The sequence below is a fragment of the Gekko japonicus genome, unplaced genomic scaffold (genome assembly GCF_001447785.1).
Source record: "Gekko japonicus isolate JY-2015 unplaced genomic scaffold, Gekko_japonicus_V1.1 scaffold412, whole genome shotgun sequence".
NCBI lineage: Eukaryota > Metazoa > Chordata > Lepidosauria > Squamata > Gekkonidae > Gekko > Gekko japonicus.
Genome location: NW_015160847.1, coordinates 1,073,338 through 1,096,740, shown reverse-complemented (window position 1 = coordinate 1,096,740; position 23,403 = coordinate 1,073,338).

Genomic DNA, 23,403 nt, shown 5'->3' with positions numbered 1-23,403 from the left:
GGTGGAGGAAGCCGCTCAAAGGAAAAAGAATCTCAGATGAGAATTGCCATCCACCCCAGTCCTCCTGTTCACAGTTGATGAAGAACCGAGTATCTTGGGAGTGTCAGCTTAGTGAGTGTCAGCTCATCCTCATCCACTCAGATCTCAGTCAAGCATGCCCGACCAAAATTGCCATTCCTAATAAGTTCTTCAAGGGAGGCGGTCTTATTCATAATTGATTTGACATTGAGCTTGAAGAGGAGGGCAAAGAAGTCTGGGTTTGCACACCATCATTCCTCAGGACGGGAAGGAGATTAGAAGGGGACCGAGCAGAGGAAGGCACCATGAGTATAAGAGAGGAGGAAGAAAATACAGAGGGGAGAAATTGGTGGCTGCCCTTAGCCCTGAGAGACTGACAAGAAAGAAGTCCCAGCCAAGAGAAGGAAGAGGAAGCTAAAAAGAAGAAGAAAGGAGGTCTGGTGGGAGCCAGAGGAGGCAGGACCAGTCAAGAGTGGGGAGGGTCCTGTCCCCCATTATGGACTGTAGGATCCCTGAGCAGGTGATGGCAGTCATGGCTGGGTCTGTAATGTAAAAGAGCAGGAATACACTAATGGGAGGGCGCGATCACACACACAATTAGCTGCACCATAGGCGCAAATCCCAGGCAGATTTAAAGGGCGCAATCAGACACAAACATCTGGGAAGTGCCCCACACCCATCGGCAACCCATTTTGCTCCACCGCAGAAGCAGAGTAAAAAGACACCAGGGAAAGTCCGGCAGCACCCGGGTTGCTACGGCCCATGGACGGACTTTCCCCGTCTGATCGCTGCAGCATGCTCTCATGGTGTCAGGATGGTCTGATCAGGCCATCCAAACTCCGTGCCATTGTTTCCCCTCCCTTCTCAGTATGCGCATCATCACACACTCCATAGGGAGCCCTCAGTGCTGAGATGTGATTAATCGATTCCCCATTTAAGTGAATCGGAAACAAATGATGAAACACCCCCCCCGACACCCGCGGTTGTGTCTGATCACGCAGTGGTGGACTGCCCCCGCAGCTTCAAAGGACTGTGTGATCATGCAACTGCAGATCAAATTCCTCTGAAGAAGAAGAAGAAGAAGAAGAAGAAGAAGAAGAAGAAGAAGAAGAAGAAGAAGAAGAAGAAGAAGAAGAAGAAGAAGAAGAAGAGGAGGAGGAGGAGGAGGAGGAGGAGGAGGAGGAGGAGATTGGATTTATACCCCACCCTTCACTACCTAAAGGTGTCTCAGAGCGGCTTACAAACTCCTTTCCCTCCCCCTCCCCATGACAGACACCCTGTGAGGCAGGTGGGGCTGAGAGAGCTCTGACAGAAACTGCTCTTTTTCAAGAACAGCTCTTATCAGAGTTATGGCTTGCCCAAGGTCACCCAGCAGGTGCAAGTGGAGGAGTGGGAAATCAAACCCGGTTCTCCCAGATTAGAGTCGGCGCACCTAACCACGACACCAAACTGGCTCTGGAGGGAATAGCCTCACTCCCCCCCCCCCGGTTTATCGCGCACGTGTGACCGCACCCTGACAGCACTTGGGAGACTGTTTGAAGTTATTTGCACAAATGGATTCCATGTCCCACTGTCTCCTGAAGTTGTCACATACACACTAAACCTTGTAGGTGTTGACTGTACTGAATCATGGAAAGAGGCAACTGCTTACTTTAGAACAGTTCAGCAAAGGCACAGCCTCTTTCACAGCAGTCCATAAAGGTGGGGGATTCTGAAATAACATCTTCCTGTTTCACTGTTTGGGGTATCCAAAACTAGATGTTCTGGACAGATTGATGGTGATCAACCAGTTGCGCAGCATTTGAATTCAGTAAGAGAAATGAATGTGAATCTCTTGGTTTCTGTGGACTGGGGCCACAGTGACATAAACCAGATAGTTCTGCAAATCTGAGGGAACCCCCAGGTTTGCAGAAAAACCTGAAATAGTTAAAAAATTACATGGAGGGGTTTAAATCCCCCATTGTCTTCACATGCACAAGCAACGCACCTACCTCTGTTAGAGATGTTATGGGGTGGTTGGGAGCTGCAGCAGGCCCAGCAATGTCAGTAATGGTGGTGCCATGAGCAACGACGGTGGCGCTGAGTCCCCGCCTGAGTTGGCATCTCAGCCAGAGGCGTCGGCATTGCCAGAACCAGAAGCCAGCCCCTCTGACTCCTTACCAGTTGATAGCTTGCCAGCGCCTGAGCCTGTAAACCCTGCACCTGGTCCTGCAGCAGCCAAGGAGGCACAGGTGCAGTCAGGGAGTTCGCCTGACTCACCTCCGCAGGTGGTTCAGCTAAGAGAGCGGCTCCGCAGAGAGCCACCCGCCGTCGAGATGCACACTGGCAGGGAAGGCGAGCAGTGAGTCCTGAGTATTAGCAGGAGCACTGCCACCACCACGGGAAGCCAAGCCAGAGGCCTGTATGACTCCCACTCAGCATTGGGCTCTCGTGGAAGCAATGAGTTGCCTCCGTGCGTGTCTCGCATCCACCTTTATCACCTGTCCTCGGACCCCCAATCTGGCTCGGATTCCTGGCTTCTTGACCCCTGCTTTGGATGGCCCCTCTTTTGGAATCATGATTTGGCTCTCATTCTGACTCTCCTGGCAATGACCTCAGACTGGACTTGACTTCTGCCTCTCATCCCAAGCCCAGCCTGTGACAGGTGGGGGGCAGCTGCAGTGGGCCTGGCAGCATCAGCAATGGTGGGGATAGCCAGGAGCCACAGTAGGCCTGGCAGTGTCACCGATGGGGTTGGGGGTAGCCAGGAGCCATAGTAGACCCAGCAACATCTCTGATGGTTGGGGGAGGGAGGAAGCTGCAGTGAAGGAGGGGGGAAAGAAAGCTAAGAGGGCAAATAGTTCCCCCCACAAGTATCATGGGTCCCCACTTGTTCTAATTAATTCATTTTATTTTAACTGCAATACTGTTCCTGGTTACCCCACTGGATGTGCATACTCTGCTGCTAAACAGATTTGTGGGGTGGGTATTTAAGTCATTTTGGGGCATTCTCGATATCTAGAAATAGTTGAGAAAATGGCAGTGATAACAATAAGGTTTTGTGGCGGTTTGAATATTTTAAAGAAACCAGGTGAGTATACAAAGCGTAGAGGTGGCATAAATCCCTCCTGGTCTCTAGGTTACTGTGACCCTACTCTACCAAATGAGCTCCAACAAGACAGCTCCAACCAGAAGCACACACCTGAAAATGTTTGCCCTGGAGCCTGAAGGTTGTCTCTTCCCTTCCTCAATTTTTTTTCCACTAGGAAAAACAAAAGATTTTGTCTTTATGTCCTGTCCAAAATATTTCACTTTGTACCATCTCCTCTTACTGAGCAGACAATGGGAATTACCCTTGTACGTTTCAAGTTGGATGATTCATCCCTTCTTCTGCACACTGTCAACTAATCTATGTACAAAAGAAATGATTAATGTCCTTTGTAGTCCTTGAGCAAGTCACTGATCATGAAAAACAATTTTCTTAACATAAGGAAACTGGAAAAGGTATCATGCAGTAAGACAAAAACCTGATTAAGAAATTCATGTTAACCTATTTAAAGCCGGTATTTTTAATTTGACTATAGAGCCTAGCCAATAAGAAGGAAGTGTAATGGGAGTCATAATACAGAAAATGATGGGGAGACATGAGCAACCAGTGGAAAAATATATGATTTTTAAATGTGTACATACCGAAGGATACCTCTGCAATGTTCTATGCTCTTTTGCTTCATAACTATGTGTGATTATTGTGTGTATAAAGATTGCTTAACACCTATAGTTTAATAGCTAAATGCTAAGAACTATTATTTCTGCAAGCATTTTTATTATTGCACTTTTTCTTTGTATGAGACATTTCTTCCCATTCTCTCTTATCTAATGAATGCTTTCTTGTGTCTAGAGATCATTTACTTTGTTCAATGGTGGAACTTTTCAAATTGTCATCTGCTATGTTGGCTGCTGATTTGTTTCCAAGCCCAGTTCAAAGCACTGGAGTTTACCTATAAAGCCCTAATGGGCCAGAGTCTGGGTCCTTTTATGATCACCTTTTCCTATGTTAAGATCAGAGAAGCTGTTGCGTGTGCCCCCATTTGCTGAAGTCAGGCAGGCAGCCACTTTCCCACTGACTGTGGAATTTCGACTCTACTCTCATATGCCTGGGGCCTTCATTGTCTAGTAGGCACCAGGTTTAAAAAAATCTTTTCCCAACTTTTGATGCTTTGTTTTATGTTGTGTGTGACTGCTTCTCTCCTAAGTTTGTGGCTGGAATGTCAGTATCACACAAAAATAGATGATGGAGGTGTGTGTGAATCCCATAAAGAAGGCAAAAGAGAGCAGAGACACACTACATGTTGATTCTGGTGTGAAACTGTGCTCTCTTGGTAACAGTAGAACTCTGTGCTGCCTGTTATGAAAGCATTAGATGAAGTTCTTTGTTTGGAATGGTGTGTCTGTTTAATAAAATAGTTCTGGATATTTAAATAAGGAAAGTTGTTCTGCCAAAGCAATATGCAATTTTGCTTTGGCAGAAGAGGAGAGAAAGGGAGAAGGGGGAAATTATGATACCATCTTCCAAAATAAAACTTTAGGAAAGCATGTTAATAATAGAGGCCCATGTGGTAATTTGAAGAAGAAAACGCAGCTGCACAAAGAACGGAGGAATGTTTTTAGAGGATCATTCTTCCTTTGCAGATTTAGGGATCAGTAGAAGAAACACATTAGATAGCATATTCTGAAAAATTGTGAGAAGAACTATTTGATTATATTAACTGTTTGAAGGTACCTGGAAGTCTTTGTCAACCTGGACAAAATTAGAAGGGTAAAGGTATCTACAGAATGGGTGCCCCCATTAGCAAAAAAAGCAAAAAAATATGGAATTATGAGAATATGTTTAGATATGAAGGTGCTGACATAAATTAAAAAGGAGCACTTTTCCCTTTTCACTCATGAAGAAAAGTTTGGTGACATGGCAGATCTCAGCACTAATGGATGCATCTCCAGGCTTATTGCAAATTCCATTAGATGAATATAGTTCACCTTTATGCATCTTTAAATGTGGTGCTTGATTTGAATAAAGTTTTCATTGTACGAGAAGAGAGAAACTCTGTGGTCAGACTGCAGGGTTGGTGCAGTCTGGCCCTGGCCCTAAGTATTCCGTTGCAGTTTGAAACAGAGTTTTAATCATTCATACCACCCTGAACCGGCCTCACTGCATGCTCAACTGGGGTCAACCATTCAGATTATTGCTGCAGGGCAACCACAGAGTGGGTGGTCGGGTTCCTTTTTTTAAAAAATTGTCTTTTGCATATGCACATAACCACTTATTCGAAGCACCATTCCATTTTGATAGCTGGAGAAGGCTCCCTCCCCCTCTGAAAAAACTAATCTTTTCAATTAACCCCTTCCCCACCCTGTGTGCTGCAAAGCTGTAGGCAGAGGAACCGGCATGAAAAATGACAAAGCAGGCTGCAGCTTTCGCCGCTTCCCCTCCCCCCCCCCCCCCCGCCTCAGAGGACAACTGAAAGCTTGCTGGTGTGCACGAAGATGCAGTTATGCATACATAGTTAACTGACTAAATAAAACTCATAAAAATGGAGCAGAGTGATAAGACTTCACAACCGGGTTGAGCTCGCAGAACGGGGTGGTGACGACTGGGGCACGGAAGGCAGATGTTGCTATCTGATCATGCTCTTTAAATCCACAAAGTTACCGCAACGATATCAGCACAAACTGCTCGTGTGACCGCAGTCAAAGTCTCTGTGAAAATGACATACCTTCAGTTCTTTCACAGCCAATGCTTCACCACTAACTTTTACTTGAAGGCCCTCTTTATTGTGTGATCCCAACCATTATGTAGTGAACATGTTGATGTCACAATGTCATGTGGCCAATCAGCTCTGGATATATGAACAGATCATGGAGGGATATATGAACAGATCATGGCCTCCACTCAAAATTGGTGGTGGCATGGACACATCCATATTGCCCTAGCACTAAGTGAAAACTATGATACATAATATATGTATTTATAACCTATGAAGAAAGGTTAAAACGCTTGGGGCTCTTTAGCTTGGAGAAACGATGGCTGAGGGGTGACATGATTGAGGTTTATAAGATTATGCATGGGATAGAGCAGGTTGAGAAAGAAGTACTTTTCTCCCTTTCTTGTGGGCACTCAATGAAATTGCTGAGCAATCAGGTTAGAACTGATAAAAGGAAGTACTTCTTCACCCAAAGAGTTATTAACACATGGAATTCACTGCCACAGGAAGTGGTGGCGGCTACAAGCATGGACAGCTTCAAGAGGGAATTAGATAAGCATATGGAGCAGAAGTCCATAAGTGGCTATTAGCCACAAGGGGCAAGTGATGCACTGTATTCTTGGTGCTTGGTGCATTGGGAGGGCTTCTAGTGTCCTGGCTCCACTGGTGGACCTCCTGATGACACCTGGCATTTTTGGCCACTGCGTGACAGAGTGTTGGACTAAATGGGCCATTGGCCTGATCCAAAGTTGGTTGCTCTTATGTTCTTATAATTTTCTTCATGTAATGGTTTGCAAAATTTAATGGGAATACAAATACACTAAGCTTATGGTTGTATTCTATCAAGCTTTTAACAACAATTATTTGGCTCTCAGGCTACTGTTTAATTGTTTTTGGTTTGTCTAGATAATATATTTTTGATTATATTAATTATTATTTATGTTGTTGTTTTGTTGCCTGTTGTTCAGTTCTAAATCAACAAACAGCTGACTCAACAGGATGGGCCAGTATTTCATGGGAGTGAGGGAGCAGAAATGTTTATAAAAATGCTTCTGTAGTACTTGTTAATCTGGCACCCAAATCTGGTCTTTGAACCCCAAAGACGTCCAATCTGATTACGCTGAAGAACCATGAGTTTGGCCTGTTATGGGCCTAGTTGTGATGGTGAAAAACAATATTTTCAAAGTGGAAAGAGACTAACCATGTGATCTCAGGAGCTATATATGCAGTATAAATTGCTTGCATAAAGTGGAAGAGCCATGGAGTTGCTTATACAATGAGCCAACAGCCTTGCACACATAATAATAATAATAATAATAATAATAATAATAATAATAATAATAATAATAATAATATACTTTATTGTCATTGTACATAGTACAACGAAATTAAGGTGCAATCATTCGGTGATCTACAAGCATACTCATATACACTCACACAACCATACTCATATACACTCACACAACCATTAGGGTTCACATTGCAACTTAAAAACCAATGTCAACAAAACCACCAAATTCCAATTCATACAGCATTTAAAGCAATAATAGCTCTCGAATAAAAACTGTTTTTTAATCTGTTTGTCCTTGTTTTGATTGTCCTATATCTTCTACCCGAAGGCAGCAGTTCAAACAGGGAGTGTTCAGGGTGTGACAAATCCTGCAAAATGGTGATAAAGACACCATTTGCTTTGATTAGAACTATGGACAAGGAAGGGAATTTTCTTGGAAGACACACTGGTAATGTTGAACTCCCAAAAGAAAATAATTGGATAGTACATCTAGATAATTGGATAAGCCAGAAAAAGTTGTTGCTTCTCGCAAGAACAAGAAGGGCTGCCTCTAAGCAATGATCTTTTCTTTCTATCTTCTTGCCTTTCTCTATTGCTCTGTTGCTTTTTGATTTCATGGTCTTTTTCAAGGTTGACTGTATTTTTCCTTTTCTTCTTGGTTTTTCCTTGTTAGAGTATTTTGGAGGCTCCCCTGCTGGAAGGATTTGTTTAGGAACTTGAAAGAAAAGATAGCTATGCAAGCTGCTTTGGATTAAGGTGGGAATGTAAGGTAACTTAGAATCATAGAATCATAGAGTCATAGAGTTGGAACGGACCTCCAGGGTCATCTAGTCCAACCCCTTGCACAATGCAGGAAATTCACAAATACCTCCCCCTCCACACCCCCAGTGACTGCTGTTCCATGCCCAGAAGATGACAAAAAACCTCCAAGATCCCTGGCCAAACTGGCCTGAAGAAAAATTGCTTCCCAACACCAAAGTGGCATGTAAGAAAGGGACACAAGAACTAAGCACTGATGCAGCGCTTCCTGCCCTCCCTCTCATGATCTGCCTAAATTCACAGAATCAGCATTGTGTACCTGGGAAATCTGTAGTCACATGACAATTATTGGAAGCAGTATGTCAGAACCCACAGCTTACAACGAAGTACACGCATTCAGGAACGGTTATACTTTTATTGCAAAGCTATAGATGCAGTAACACAGGCACTGTTAAGAATGGCGGCAACCCATTGAGCATAAAGGATATAGGGCATTCATATGCACCCCCCCCCCCATGGCATGGGCCAATTAGCTACCCTCCCGTGCGTGGGACCAGCTAGGAAACCGTTAGGTGGCGAAAGCTGGGAAGCAGTAGTCTCTCACGGTACATAGGAGACTTCCAGACAATACAACCTCCTCCTGCACATCTGCAGAGATAAGCATTTCAGCACAGGCAGAACAGCAAAAACACATAATGAACTCCCCAACCCCCATGGCAGCATAGCTGACACAGTAGCAGCACTGCATGACATAAAATAAAGAAACAAAAAGAAGCAGCAGCAAATTTGTGGACTGTAATTGGACTTGAATCAATTTTTCACAGTGAACACTGGTGGAGTGCATCCCTAGAAGCTAAAGCTTGGATAGCAACATTCCTTTCCAGTCTAAAAATCTTCTGTTTTTCAGAAGGATGTTGTTTGTATCAGCTTGCTAATGATGGTTTTTGGAGTACATGGGTGAAATTAGTTGATAACAAGCTAAAGAAACTTTTTCTTTAGACTTTTTTAAGCACATACCTCTATGAATAAATTAAATCAAATCTACCATGGTATGTTTTGATAAATGGAATACTTGTTGTAGAGCTCAGAGGATGCACTCCCTATGCTATTTAGGTCTCCCAGTTCCAAAGACTCTACCTGCCATCAACCCACAGAGCTCCTTTGTGCTTCATTTGTTGGAAGTGAACGTCTTTACACTATCTCTTTAGCCTCAGACTCCAGAAAGGGACTATAAAGAGTCAGAGTGATAGATAGGTCAGAACCCATGCATCTCTTTTTTCTACTGGAATGATGTAGTCCCTTTGATGTGTAGTTTGCTACTCTCAGGGATTCCTTCCTTCCTTCCTTCCTTCCTTCCTTCCTTCCTTCCTGCTAGCACCTTCCCTCTCTCTCCAACTTGCAACAATGGGAGCATGACATGCTTTCAGCGTCTCCATCCACCCTAGTTTAGTTAGTTAGTTTAGAATACCATCTCTGTTCTATCTTGTCTAAAGTGGAGTTCCTTTTGTAGCTTATTGTTACAAAAGACTCTGTGTGAACATTATTGCCTTAAGCAGCAGCCTAATGTATATTCCGCTGTGCACATGTACCTTGAGCAATCTGCTAGTCCTATCAGCAATGAGGACCACCATCAACTCACAGGGCTCCTTTATGCTTCATTTCCTTACCTGCTTATCTACTTATCAAATAGATGGCTGGTTTTTTTTGAAAAGCTGGGTCACTTAGAAAATGTTGGTTCCGCATCACAAAATTACAATGCTTTTCTGAGTTTCAGTATAGGAGAATTTTGTTCCTAGTGCACTTTATTTCTGCCTACTACCAGAGGTTTTGCTGAGAAACAGATACCAGTTATCTGCAAAATCCAACACATATTTATGTATAGGCAGTTCTACTCTGAAGTTTAATTTTTAAAAAAATTGAATACCAGCATTTCCTTTAGCTTATATATAAGCAACCTTAGCCATTTAGAAAGAAAGGTACAGCTAGGGATTTATGTACAAATATGAGCTCAATTTCAAACTCAAACAATATTCTATGAGGAACTAAAGGCATTAGCAGTTTAAATATTATAACTGCGACACAGAACCATTTCTTATTTGATTCAAAGAAGGAATATTCTCACTAGCCCCTTTATGTTTTTTGCCCTTCCTCCCTCCCTAGCAATTACTCTTTTTTGCAAGCAATTCAAAAAAGAACTCTTTCATTTAAAAAAAAATAGAAAATGCCAACTATCACAGTTTGAGGAGTTAAAGAAATAATTTTCAAATGCCTGAATGCAGACTAGAAAAATAACTGGGATTTCTTTATCTAATGGGTAATGTAACTGATTCTGGTGTTGGTGTAAATCGGGCTCCTTTGCTTTTAATTTTGTTGCTTTAGGTCTGTCTGCTTGGTTATGGGGTACATTCTGTTTTAGGAATAAAGAGCATGACTCACTAAACAACCTTAGTATTGTGCTGTAAACATCATCATCATCAATATATCTAAATCTCAATGTGGCCAAACCTGTGGAAACTTAAATCCAGAAAGTGGAGCCATGAACAGACAAGACAGACCTTTCTACCAACCTGTGAAAAGCCCTATGTTTGCAGAAAAATCCAAAATTAAAAATTCATTGGGGGGTAAACCCCCAAAATGAAAGGAGCCCCCATAGCTTTAAGGGGTAGAGTGCTTTCCAGGGATGTTTTAGTCTTTGAGAGAGGACTCATTGTGGTAAGGTCCACCAACAACCACCGGGATAACTTGCTACCACACAACCTGCATGACTCATCTATGCCCACCTGCCTGTTACTTTTCAAAGGAAGCCAGCTTATGAAGGCAGTGTAGTATAGTGGTTAGATTTTCAGACTAAGATCTGGAAGACCCAGGTTTGACTCCTCATGCTACCATGGAGGGTCACTGGCTGATATTGGGCCATTCACACATTCTCAGCCTAACCTACCTCGCAAGACTGTTGTGAGGATAAAATGGAAGAGAGAAGAACACCGTAAGTCATTTTTGGTCCCCATTGGGAGATAAAGTGGGATATAAATTAAATAAGATATAGCTGAAATGGAGGGAAGATAAATGGTAGGTTGATTGGTTGGGGGAAGGAGAGAAGGAAGCAAGGAAAGGTGAAGATTTAGGATTTACCAGTGGGAAGGAAAGAGGAAATAGTGTGGGGAAAAGGATACAGAGGAAAATTAGGTGCTCCCCCCAAAGTTCTTGCACATTCCCTGGCCTAGGAGCCAGCGCCATGCAACTGGGCCATAGTATTCCCATATAGAGGCTGCCAGAGAGAGGAAAGGAGAGAAAACTAAAGACGGGGGGCAGATAAAGGTAGGTTTCCTGGTGGATGGGAAGGAGAGAAGGAGGCAGGAAAAGGGCAGAAGCTATGGGGGCTTTCAGGAAAGGAAAAAAGGGAATTGTGGGGGAGGGAATTTTTGCAAGTTCCCTTCTTGTACTTACATATTTTATTGTATCGTCTTCCATTTTGCAATCTAGTTTTATGGCCTTGTAGTTCTTTAATGTTGCAATCTACCTTGAGTCTCAGCAAGAAATGTGGACTAGAAATGATATAGGTAAGTAGGTACTTCATGAATATCTTGTTCTTATTCAGATTGTTAATTTATTATTAGACCCTATACATTTTCACACTTTGGTGCATTTGCTCTTATTTGTATTCCTAATAATTTCTTACTTGCTAAATCACTAGGTCAAATTTTTCTTTTATTTGGCATCTTCAGATTTGAAACCATTAATCATCCCTTGTTTCTTTCTTTGTTGCCCTTTTTGAATTTTTGTGAATTCAGGAGGTTCAGGAGTGTATAGAATAGATCCTGTGCAAGCTAGAGACATCAGAGTCACAGCAGAATTTCTCCGCATGCTCCCCTACATGACCTTATCTGTTCACAAACCAGCACAAACCTTGAGGAACAACTTGAAAGTTCATGGAAAGTTCATGCATGCTGACCATGAACTTCAGCTTCATGAACCAGCCAAAATTTGTCACAAACTTTAGTTCATGAGCTGGTTCATGCCCATCCCTAATCTTTGTCTTCTCTTTTTTAAATTTCAGGTTGTCTTGTAGCTGTTTCTGTCTAGACATCAACTCACTGCCTTATTTAAAACTAAGCAGTTGGTCTCTGCTGTTTCTTTGTCTATCCCATCTTCCCTTTCTTTCATTCTGGGCAATGTTGTATTCTTTCATCAAGTACAGAGAGCCCTAATTGCTGTCTCTTAAATATTGGTTTGGTTCATTCTTTTTATATCATTCTCCCGCATAAAGATTGGTTTATTATCTTATTCTTTACCAGGTTGAGTACTAGGGAGGAAAGCTCTCCCACCTGTTGGCTTTGCCCATGGCTGTGGCATGCTGAGGGAAATGGGGGTGATCCTAAAGAGGCATGCCTCGATCAGGGCAAAAGTTGCCCAAAATACAGTGTCTGAAATACCTTAGAATTCTAGAGATGGTCACTGGATCTTTCAAGGGTAGGAGAGTACCATATAGTTTGTGGGAAATTAAATTGAAAACCGCCATCTAAGAATACCAGAAATAAATACTCCTAGATAACCTGGTTTGGAACAGGATAAAATGTGTACAAAGAGGCATTGCATTTAGGGAAACAACAGAGTACATGTTAGTGAGTGCATGACCTTTTTTAAAACCTTGGAAATATGAGACTGGCCAGAAAAGCAAAATCTAAACTGGCTATCTTTTTTGCATAACTGGCTACTTACTACAAAATTCAGAAATAAGATGGGATGTAAAGTGATAGTTTCCAGGTCTCTGTATTTTGTATTGTGTTTTGTAACCATGTCCATTGTTTTGTATCCACAAAAATTATAAATATTAAGAATTCACTACTCCTGTTAAAGGTAATATTGCATTGTTTGTAACGGGAAGATTGACCTGCTTTATGCATTAACCTGTAGAAAAAATTACATCAAAATATATTTACTTAAAATATTAAATCCACATATAAACAAATAAAAATTATCACAATTGTGGAATTAACTTGCAGATAGCAGATAGGGATATCTTTACTGCATGCTCTACTCAAGAAACAAGCTGAATCCCTTCTACTACGTATGTGTATATAGATGTGTGCCTTTATATGTGTGTAAATTAGTATCAGCAACGCAGAAGAGTGGGGACGGGAAAGACAGCTTTTGTTCCTTCAAGCTGGCTCATGCTGTTGCAATCAGTACTGGCATTCATTACACAGGCATACACAGTCAAATGCACCGCTGTGAGGAAAAACACTTAGCATCCCAGTATCTCCTGTCACACTGACTGTTAGCTGAAAATGAGTGAGGGATAGACCAAAGGAAAGAGACAACTATGTTTCAAAATAACTGCCTGACATTTCCACTCAGCACAATTCTCAGGTGGGTCAGTGAAACTGCCCAGGGAGCTGACCAGCTGCTATGCCAGTGTCTATTGAAGATATGCTGTGCCATGCCCCCCCCCCGAAAACTGCTGGTGCAACCCTCTGCACGGGTGGGAGAAGGGTCAGGGACATGGCAGCAGTTAGTTGGCTCCCTAAGCTGTCCCAGCCTGGGAACTCCCTTCCTTCTTCCAGAACTGACATAAAGTTAAGCCAACAAAAACCACACTGTAGTGCATATGCGCCCATGCAACAGAAAAGCAAAATGCCCCCTACAGGCACAGTGTCACCCGCAAGCCCAAGCATAGCATTGGATGCCAACTATAGCTGCAGCCAATCACACCTCTCCCCAGTGGTGGCCAAACACCATTTTCAACAGTCTTCACCAGGCTGATCAAGGTCCAGTGCTGCATTATATATGGCACCATCTTAATTCAGATATCCGCTTGACCAAAATGAGGTAGTAATGTGGAAATACCCTACTATGACCTGCTGGTATTTTGGTTCAAAGGGTAACACAATATAAGCTGCACAATGGTCAATATATTTTTAATGTGATTTTAGAGATGACTATAACTATCATATGTGTATTCTAGCCCTCTTTCAAGGACAGCAAGGCAGCATCCATGGTTCATTGTCTACCCATTCCATTGCCTATCCTGTGAGGCAGGTGAGACTGAGAGGAGTGACTCGCCCAAGGTCACCCAGTAAGCTTCATGGCTGAGTGGGCATGTGAACCTGTGTTCCCATTTCTACTCCAGCATTCTGATAGCTCCACCACACTGGCTTCCATGAGTCTAGAATGGACAGGCACCAGAATAAACAATCTGGCCGATATAAAATTGGTGTTTGTCAGACGTGACTGACAGTGTTTATGAAATGAAAGTGATTGACTTTCCTCGTCCTGTTTTTCCCAGAAGCATCAAAAACAATTGTAGGCAAAAACGGAATAATTGGTTCAGGTGCTCTGTCTCAGAGCTGTTCCATACAACTTTCCATCACAGGAGAGGCTCTTGCAAACACTTCCTCATGATAAGAACATAAGAACATAAGATCAGGCCAAAGGCCCATCCAGTCCAACACTCTGTATCACACATTGGCCAGAAATACCAGTGCCATCAGGAGGTCCACCAGTGGGGCCAGGACATTAGAAGCCCTCCCACTGTTGACTCCCCCCCCCAAGCACCAAGAAGACAGAGCATCACTTGCCCCAGAGCCCCTATCTATACCTTGTGGCTAATAGCCACTGATGGACCTCCGCTCCATATGCTTATCTAATTCCTTTTGAAGCCGTCCATGCTTGTAGCCACCACCATGCTAGCATGGGAAGGACTTGTTAGGAGTCAACTAGAAAGTGAGCCCTGAATATAGCAAACCCCTGATGCTGGAACAACTTTGAGAAACTATCCTTAACAAAATATAGTTCTTTCTTTCTTTCTTTCTTTCTTTCTTTCTTTCTTTCTTTCTTTCTTTCTTTCTTTCTTTCATTCAACATCCTTTTTTGGTTTTACCTCTTAGATACATAATTATTAAAGGAATACAAATAGACAAGTGCATTTGACAGGAAAAATTCACTTTGATTTTATGAAGCTCCTTACAGACATATGAGGGAAAGATTCTCTCTCTCTTTCTCTCTCTCTCTCTCTCACACACACACTCCTACAGTATCAAATGTAACTGGGAACAAAGACTACAGGGAACAGAATTTAATGGATTGCGATTACTGTTCTGGAACAGAGTGAACCTCTTTATAGCCCATGAGAAGATGATGTGAACTGAATTCAAACAAAGGGCTGGTAATGGATTTTACTGCAAGATGCACAGTTTTTTTAAGGTGCTCTTGCGATTTCTGTCTCTGCAAAACAGTCCAAAGTTTAAAAGAAATATTTAAAATAAGAACTGTATTAGCTAGAAAAACATAACGCATATGCCCCCTCCCATATAGTTTTATATTTTATTCCTTTGTACAAAGAATGAACGTTCCTCTTCTGGTAAATGTTTTATGTTTGGATCATCTGAAGCTAATTTCTTTTCATGTTGTTTACTGGAAAGACTTTTCTCTCTTGTTTATTCCTTTCTTTAGCCAGCACAGTTTTTAGTTGATAATAAGGCTAATCAATTGTGCCTCCCTCAGCCAATGATTTAAAATGAGGAATAATCCATGTTGGCAATTCCATCTGGTTGTCTCCTGCCTCACTCCAAATCAAACGTGCAGACATTTTGTTCCCCTTTAATCAGCACAGCAATAGAAGGAAATAAATGATTGCCTCACAGCCTTCATGACCTGCTTGTGTCTTCCCAGAACCATGTGGCAGTTAAAAACATAATGTCGAACCTTCAGTCTTACCTAACCCATCAGAACTGTACTTATGATTTTTTTTTCATATAAGCACATTAAGCACAACCCACTTGAATGTTCTCCCAAGCAAGATTTCTTTAACTGCACAAGAGCATTACCACTCATTCAGTTCAATGAAACTTGCACAGGAGAACTTGGTACATTGTGCCTATTATTCCTTCTTGTTCAGCTGGGGGATGAAGGGAAGAGAAAGAAAATACAAAATATGTAATTACATTCTATCGTAACTACTCTCCTAATACTTTATCCCTTTCATTCTAGTGTACACTGCCTCAGCAAATGCAGGGAGATTTGGAGGCCAGTACCCAGGGAGGATGTGATATCACTTCCAGGTGATGCCCTATACCAGTGGTGGCGAACCTATAGCATGGGTGCCAGAGGTGGCACTCAGAGCCCTCTCTGTGGGCACACGTGCCATCACCCTAGCCAAGCCCAGACCATCATTAAAGTGTCAAATTCTCTGCCAAATAATTTTAAGTAAATGGAAGCATTTGGGATTGCTTTCCTTACTTTGTTTGGATCATCTTAAGTTAATGTATGTGTTGTTTTTTCTAAAGTAAAATCTCAGTATTCAGGGTAAATTGCCGTGTTGGCACTTTGCGATAAATATGTGGGTTTTGGGTCGCAGTTTGGGCACTCAGTCTCTAAAAGGTTTGCCATCACTGCCCTATACTGTCTCCTAGAGCACAACTAGGGACATTTTTTTTCTCCTCAGTTCCTTGGGGTTGAGAGAAGGGGAAAACTTGTGTAATTATTGCAAAAATGGGTTTCATCCTACCAAAATAAAAACATTGTCCTATCAGTATTAATTTCCTGGGCAGCCATTGGTATTTCACTCAATTAACTTTTAATGAATTAACAACTCTGCTGAAGATGGTTGCTCAGTGATGTCTCCAAACCACAATATCTCTGCAATGATTTCTTATCAAAAACACCAGCTTACGGCAAATGGCTGTGTGGCAGTTACTCTGTGATTATCCATGAAAAGCCAGATTCACAGTATTTAGTAAGAAGTGGTTCTGTGATTCTAAATAGCGTCGTACATCGGGGATAGTTTGTTGAAAAACCATGGCTGACGGAGACTATTCCACACTACCTCTACCCACCTCTCTAGAAGCAAGGTACTAGTTGTTAAAGGCACCATGCACAGTTGCAGTAGTGAGTGCTCCAACATAAATGAGGTGGTCAGAGGTCATTTCGGGGGGGAACGCGGGGGAACACAGTTCCCCCGGGTGAGGTACGGGGGTGGGGCACATGACGAAGCCCCGCCCCCTGCTTCCGTCCGCCCCGCTTCTGGCCCTCATTCAGCCAAGAGGAGGCAGGAGAAGAGGGAGGGTAAATTGCTTCCTCCCTGCCTCTCCCCACCCCTGCCTGCCTGGGGCCAGGGAGGGCCTTCGCGGGGCTTCCTTGCACTCCCGCCGGCCTTGCAGGTCCACCACCGGGCCCCTCATGGGGCTCGGCAGTGGAGCTGCAAGGCCGGCACCGGCGGCCGGCACCGTTGGGGGCGGGGTGTGTGGCCTTATGACACACTTCCGGTGATGTCAGGGGGTGTGGCATATGCTAATGAGTTATGCTAATGTGTTCCCCTAGCTCTTTTTCTATGAAATGACCCCTGGAGGTGGTCCTTTCTTTGCAGGAGTATTTAGGGCCTCACTCCATCCACAGCCTTTGCCAGAACATCATATAAGCTCTTTGTGTTGTTGCCTCCAGCCCCATTATTATGATGCCTTCCTGGAACTCAGCCTTGGGTAGGACACCTTGCTCTGGAATTGCTATAATTTGTTCATGTGGTTATTAAAGAGAATCCAAGTGATGTTGCTGTCAAATGGTTATAGATCCGTGTTTTCTGTGTTGTCCTCCTGTCTATTTATTTTTCCCAGATCTGGTTTGTAGCTGTACTTTGGGCTTTGAATGGAACTGCAGCACTGGCCTGCACAGAGCCAACCATCAAAGCTCTGCTGACACACATGACAGGAGGAGGGTTCCAACTGTGACATGATTGGTCATGTCCCATCACTTCCTGGTTGCATTGCCATTTCAAAATGTCCTCCAGTGAGGTCCTCTCCTAGCTTACAGCCTGTGGTTGCAAATAGGAAACAAGATCAGAAAATATTTAAAGTCCATACTCTGTGAGACCAATGTGTCACTAAGAGGGAGCATATGCTCATGATTCCCCCCTGCAAGTGTAGACATTTTTATAATTACTTTCAGTCCCATTAATGCGTAACAATGAAATAGCACAACTGACAGATTTTTTTTTAATGAAAAAGTGATGGGATTGCAAAGAAGACAAGAGATAGGGAAATTATTAATTTAAGGATCAATTATGCTAACAGTGCTGGTGGGCCATGGCTCAGTGGTTTTTCATGCAGGCGATCCTAAATTCATCCCTGGCATCTGCAGTTAAGCCAGCTCAGACAGCTGTTGCCAAGAAAGAGCTTTCTCTGTCTGTTTATCTGCCTGTCATGGAGCTGCGGTGGCTCAAATGGTTAAGATGCTGAACTGCAGGCTGTGGAAGGTCGGTAGTTCAGCAGCTCGAGACCCAAGTTGCCGCATGACGGAGTGAGCTCCCGTCTCTAGTTCCAGCTCCTGCCAACCTAGCAGTTCGAAAGCAAGAACTTGCAGGTAGATAAATAGGTACCACTTCGGTGGGAAGGTAACAGCGTTCTGTGCGCCTTGGTGTTTAGTCATTCCGGCCACATGACCATGGAAACGTCTTCAGACAGTGCTGCCTCTTTGGCTTTGAAACGGAGATGAGCACCGCAACCCTAGAGTCGGACCCGGCTGGCTTTCAAGCAAGGGAACCTTTACCTTTACCATAGCAGACAGGAGTGAGTTAAATGTTCAGGAGGGAGCTGTTTGGCGGCCTTTATTTGTAAGCAAGGGAGGAATCCGCTTTCCAGAGTGGTGTTTTGTCATGGACTGAGGTACTGGTACCTCTCCCCTGGAGAACCCAAAGACTCTGAAAAGGAAGTGGCTAAGGGCATCCTTAGAAGCCTCCTTCAGCATCCAGGATGTACTGGTTCTCTCACCCTGGGAGGTAGCCATGCCTTTCTCCTTGGGCTCAGATTTTGAACCAACCACTCTACAATCAGCTGTAGCTCAAGTAGGCTACAGCCCGGCAACCAGTAGGAGGGTTGGAGGTGGGGACATGGGGGGGGAGTAGGAGTGTGATAATGTCACGTGTGTGTGGCGGGGAGATTTTACCATAGAGTTTCCAGCAATCACTAGAGCTACCACCATTATTTCTGGGTTTTCACAGGAAGGGACATCTTCACTCTCATGATGCTAGAATTTTTAAATTTCTCTCCTGCAGCAGGAGTTGATCCTGCTTGAACTGGCGGCTTGATCGGCCTAAGCCCACAAGGCCTCTTCTTGACTGCTCTCTCAATTCTTAAGATGCTAAAACACATTCCAGCCCTGCTGCCGTAATCAAGCGTAACACCTTTAAGTTCTAGCAGTCTGTTCCAGAACAGCACTCCGACACTTGAATGCATGCCTCCCTGTAGGGGTACTTAACGCTTCTGTCAGCGTCCAGTATTTGCTGGAACAACATCTATGCTTCTTACTAGCTTGAATCCAGCCTCGCAGATCTAATCTTAGACCTGGAAGCAGGTGGATACTCTGCCTCGACTCTGCTGGTCCACTCTTTGGACCTCAGCCTAGAGCAGAACATGCCCATCCTTCAGGTTCTTGGAAAAGGGTCCTTGAGAATACTATTGGTTCAAAGGGAACTGGTGTGATGGTGGGGAGGATGAAGATTGTCCCAGGACCAGTGACTATGAGACTTGCAAGATACAATAGCAAATGAGAATAAAAGGAGGCTGAATGTGAAATGGGAGGAAAGAAACTATGGAACTGAAAGGGGAGTTGGTTCCTCTGACAAACAAAGAAGGGCAGAGCACTGCTACCAGGAAAGAAGCAAGCAAGGAAGGAGACCTGCATGAGTTGTGCTGACAGCTCCTGTATAAAGGAGTCTGGGCTGCCTGGGAGATACCCAGCAAATTCCAGTGCTTCCTCTGGCTAGCTGGCCCCAGATCTAGGAACACTGAGGTCCCGGTCACACAGGCAGGAAAATGTGGGGGGGGGGACGTGGCTGTTAGCCCCGGGGCTAAAAACCGCGCGGTTGCTTGATCAGACCTACCGATCGAGGTCCCGTGGAGGTCCCGTGGTAGGGGGGAGGTGCTGATCACTCCACTGCCCTGCGGCGCGGCAAAGAAGCGGGGCGCGGGGCAAATGGGTTGTTTGTTTTTTTATTTAAACTCAAATGTGCGCATGCCCCCTTGGGTGCGTGTGCGCATACGTGGAGACTTTGAAAAAAAATTCCCGAGGGGATATGGGCGGGCACCGGAACTACCTCCGGAAACGCGATCAGACGCCCGCCCTTGCCCCGCAGTTTCAGGAAACTAGTACCTCCGAGGTACTCGTTTTTTACTGCGTGTCTTCGGCGGGAAGCCTCGGTTGCGCCACAGGAGCCCGACGCTTCCCAGATGTGCTGGTGAGATCACGCCCAGAAACTCCGCCTGTCTTCCGTCCCTCTAGTGTGCCTAATGCTCCGTGTGACCGCAGCCAGAGTCTGCTTTGCTGCAGGGAAGAAGACAGTAGCAGACAGGGTCTATGTGAATGTATTTGTACATCTCTGTTGGGGAAGATAGTTGAATCATTATTTTCAATACTGCTGGTGGCCAGGAGGAAACAGTTCTGTCTCACTGAATGGGATGTCTGCCGGTGTAAACATACTTTAGAATTTCATTGCTTGGAGACAAGGCACTATGGGATTTTAGAAGAGAAAGCACAGCCACTTTGGGGACCAAGTTTTAGTGAACTGTACAAGATAATTTCTTTAGATATTAAGAGTGCTGTAGAACCCCAGCGATGATTCCTCTTCAGCTGACTGGATTTCTCTTAGCAGTGGAAAAGGGCTCCTGTGTGGAAGCAAGACAAAGGCAAATTACTTAAACATCTCCATAAAACGGAAGATGCTGACCTTAAGGATACATCCCCAACTGAAACCAAGTCTGAGAGCTTTTACAACTGAATTTGTACATGTTCATCTCTTGTCACTCAAATTCTCTAGGGCCATTTTTAAAATGCTGCACCAAATGAAGCTCTGCAAAAATGGGCTGCAGTTTTTTAAACTTCTAAGTATTAACAAAACAGGACAACTCAAATGATGGTGGATTTGTCATATTCACAGGCATGTTGAAGTTCTATTTTTTTTTCCTATTAAAATGGGACTAGGTATATTTTCTTTTCCCTAGAGTTGCCTGCTCTCTCAGCAAACGCCTAGACTCCTTTACTCTTTTCGTACTCTCTGCCAGCCTAACAGGCATTTCTAGCAGAAAGACTCATACAATTACCTAATGGTGCAGAACAAGCACGACAGCCCTCTCTGCTGCGTGCCCCATTTCAACAAGGATATGTTCGGCATGACTCAGAATGAATCAGACCGTAGAAACAGAACAGCAATCTCACAAACAATGGATGACAGTCTACAATTTAGAGCCAGAATACCACACTGCCTAATCATCATTACCCGTCCACCAATTGTACTGTTCATTGTATGTCTGTAATAGAATTTGTGGGTATACCCATAGTTATGCCCAGAAAAATAAAAGCTGTTGATTAACAACACTGAGACATAAATTGGCCATAATCTGTGGTTACAAAATTCTCTGCTTTATTAAAACCTAATAGTCAGCGACATAAGGGAGCAAAATTCAACCTCTTTGGGCACAGGATCTGAACAAACAGGGGGGAAAGAGGACAAACGTATCTTTGCTTGCATTTATCACAATCATCAGTAAACTAGCACCCTCCTTAAGTTCCTATAAGATCATCACAAAGAGGGGCGGTGGCGCAGGCGGTAAAACGCCTGCCTTAAAACAACACTCGAGCAGCCACTATGGCTGTTCGAGACCCACCGCGGTCGAGGTGAGCTCTCGACCCTAGCCCTAGCTCCCGCCCACCCAGCGGTTCGAAAGCTGATGTAATTAAAAATGCAAGTAGATAAATGGGTACCCACCCTTAGAAGGGTGGGGGCACCCTCCTCCATAAGGTGCGTGGATGGCAACGGCGGGGGCGGCGGGAAAATGGCGGAACATCAGCAGCTGAGGTGACGTGGCGACGGCAGCAAGCAGCAGGAGGAGGAGCGATCCCTGGTGGCCAGCGGCGAGAAACAACGAAGCGGCTGCCGTGCAGTGACGTCATCCTCAAAGCGCGGCGGAGCCTGAAGGACGTAAGCCAGGCCGAGGGAGGGCGTCAACTCCGTGCCGAAGCGTGCGCCAGAGAAAACAGCAGCCGGTGAACCTCTGGGAAAAACGAAGCCAGAAACCAAAGCCAGAAGCCAGAAGCCGAAAGAACAACAAGCCGGTAGGCTGCCCCATCCCCTTCCTGAATGTGGCCGTAGTTAGGTGAAAAATTGTGATTAGCACTCCTTAAATGTGAACCGCCCAGAGACCCCCGCAAGGGGTTAGGGCGGTATACCAAGTCGAATGATAAATAAAATAAATAAATAAAAATAAATGCACTAATCTCAGTATTCTAGGCCTAGGCCTTGATCCTGGCTGGGCTGTTGAGGATGAAGGTGATCCATAATCGACAATTTCAGGTCTCCTAGCTGCTCAAAATTAGTAAACCAGCAAATTTGACCCACAAGTTTTTAAAAATGTTCTGCAAGTATCACCAGCCCTGCTGTGGCCCATTAGTTGGTGCAATGAATCTTACTGCACAGCACAGCTAGAGCTCTTTGCAGTTTCTTCCTTTAGTGCACAGAATGAACCCTTGCCTGATATGAATCAGTTAGCCAGCAAGAGATTTATGGTAGGCTCAAGTCCTGACACAGCGAGAGCAAAATCAGGGAGGCTTATTTCCTAAGAAGAGGAAAAGCAGACATATCAATGCAAATAATACAAAAGAGCAAGAGTCCAGTAGCACCTTAAAGACTAACAAAATACGTGGCAGGGTATGAACTTTCGTGAGTTACTGCTTACTTCTTCAGATACAGTTAGAATGGGAGTCCATCGGTCCTATATATTGGAAAGTGGAGTGATTTAAGATGCTGAATGACAATAGCAGGTGAATGACAACAAAAGGCGTGATTGGATTTAGGTGAGATATGCAGAGGGGTAATAGGCATGGAGAAATCAGCATTGGTAATGAAACAGGAACCCTAGGTCTGGATTCAATCCAGGTGGATGAATTGTCTTGGGCGGGGATATTTTTGGGCAGGAACGCACAGGAACGGAGTTCCGGTTGGCTTCAGAGTTGGCCACGCCCACTACAGCCAAAACCTCTGCATGCATGGCTACAGAGTGAAGGCCTGGAGAGCGACTCCCCCCAGCGACTCTGAGGTGGGCGGGCCAGGGGGGTCCTGGAAAGATCGGAGAGGCATTTAAATGTCTCCCCGTGCCTTCCCCAGCCTGTCCAAGGGCCGGTTTGCCCAGGCTCCCTGCAGCCACAGGGCACGCGGGCAAGCCAAGGGAAGGCATGGGGTGTGGCCTATTATGCTAATGAGTTCCTGCTGGGCCTTTTCTATTAAAAAAGACCTGGTCTTGAGCTTCATTATCAATTGCAATTCAGCAGTCTCTCTAATCTCCCTTTAAATTCCTTTGTTAGGAGAACTGCTACTTTTAGGTCAGCAGCTGAATGTCCTGGAAGGTTAAAATGTTCCCCCATACAGCAGGCTGTCTGTAAGCAAGAAAAGGTCGCCCCACCCCTGCCTGTGTAAGGGAAGTGTCACTATCCAGCATGGGTTGTAGGTCATTAATAATGTGTTGAACTGGCTTGAGGAGTTGTAGATGACCACCAGTGGTGTTCTGCTGTTATTTTCCTTGGGCTTGTCTTGTAGCAATCTAGTCGATAGCTATA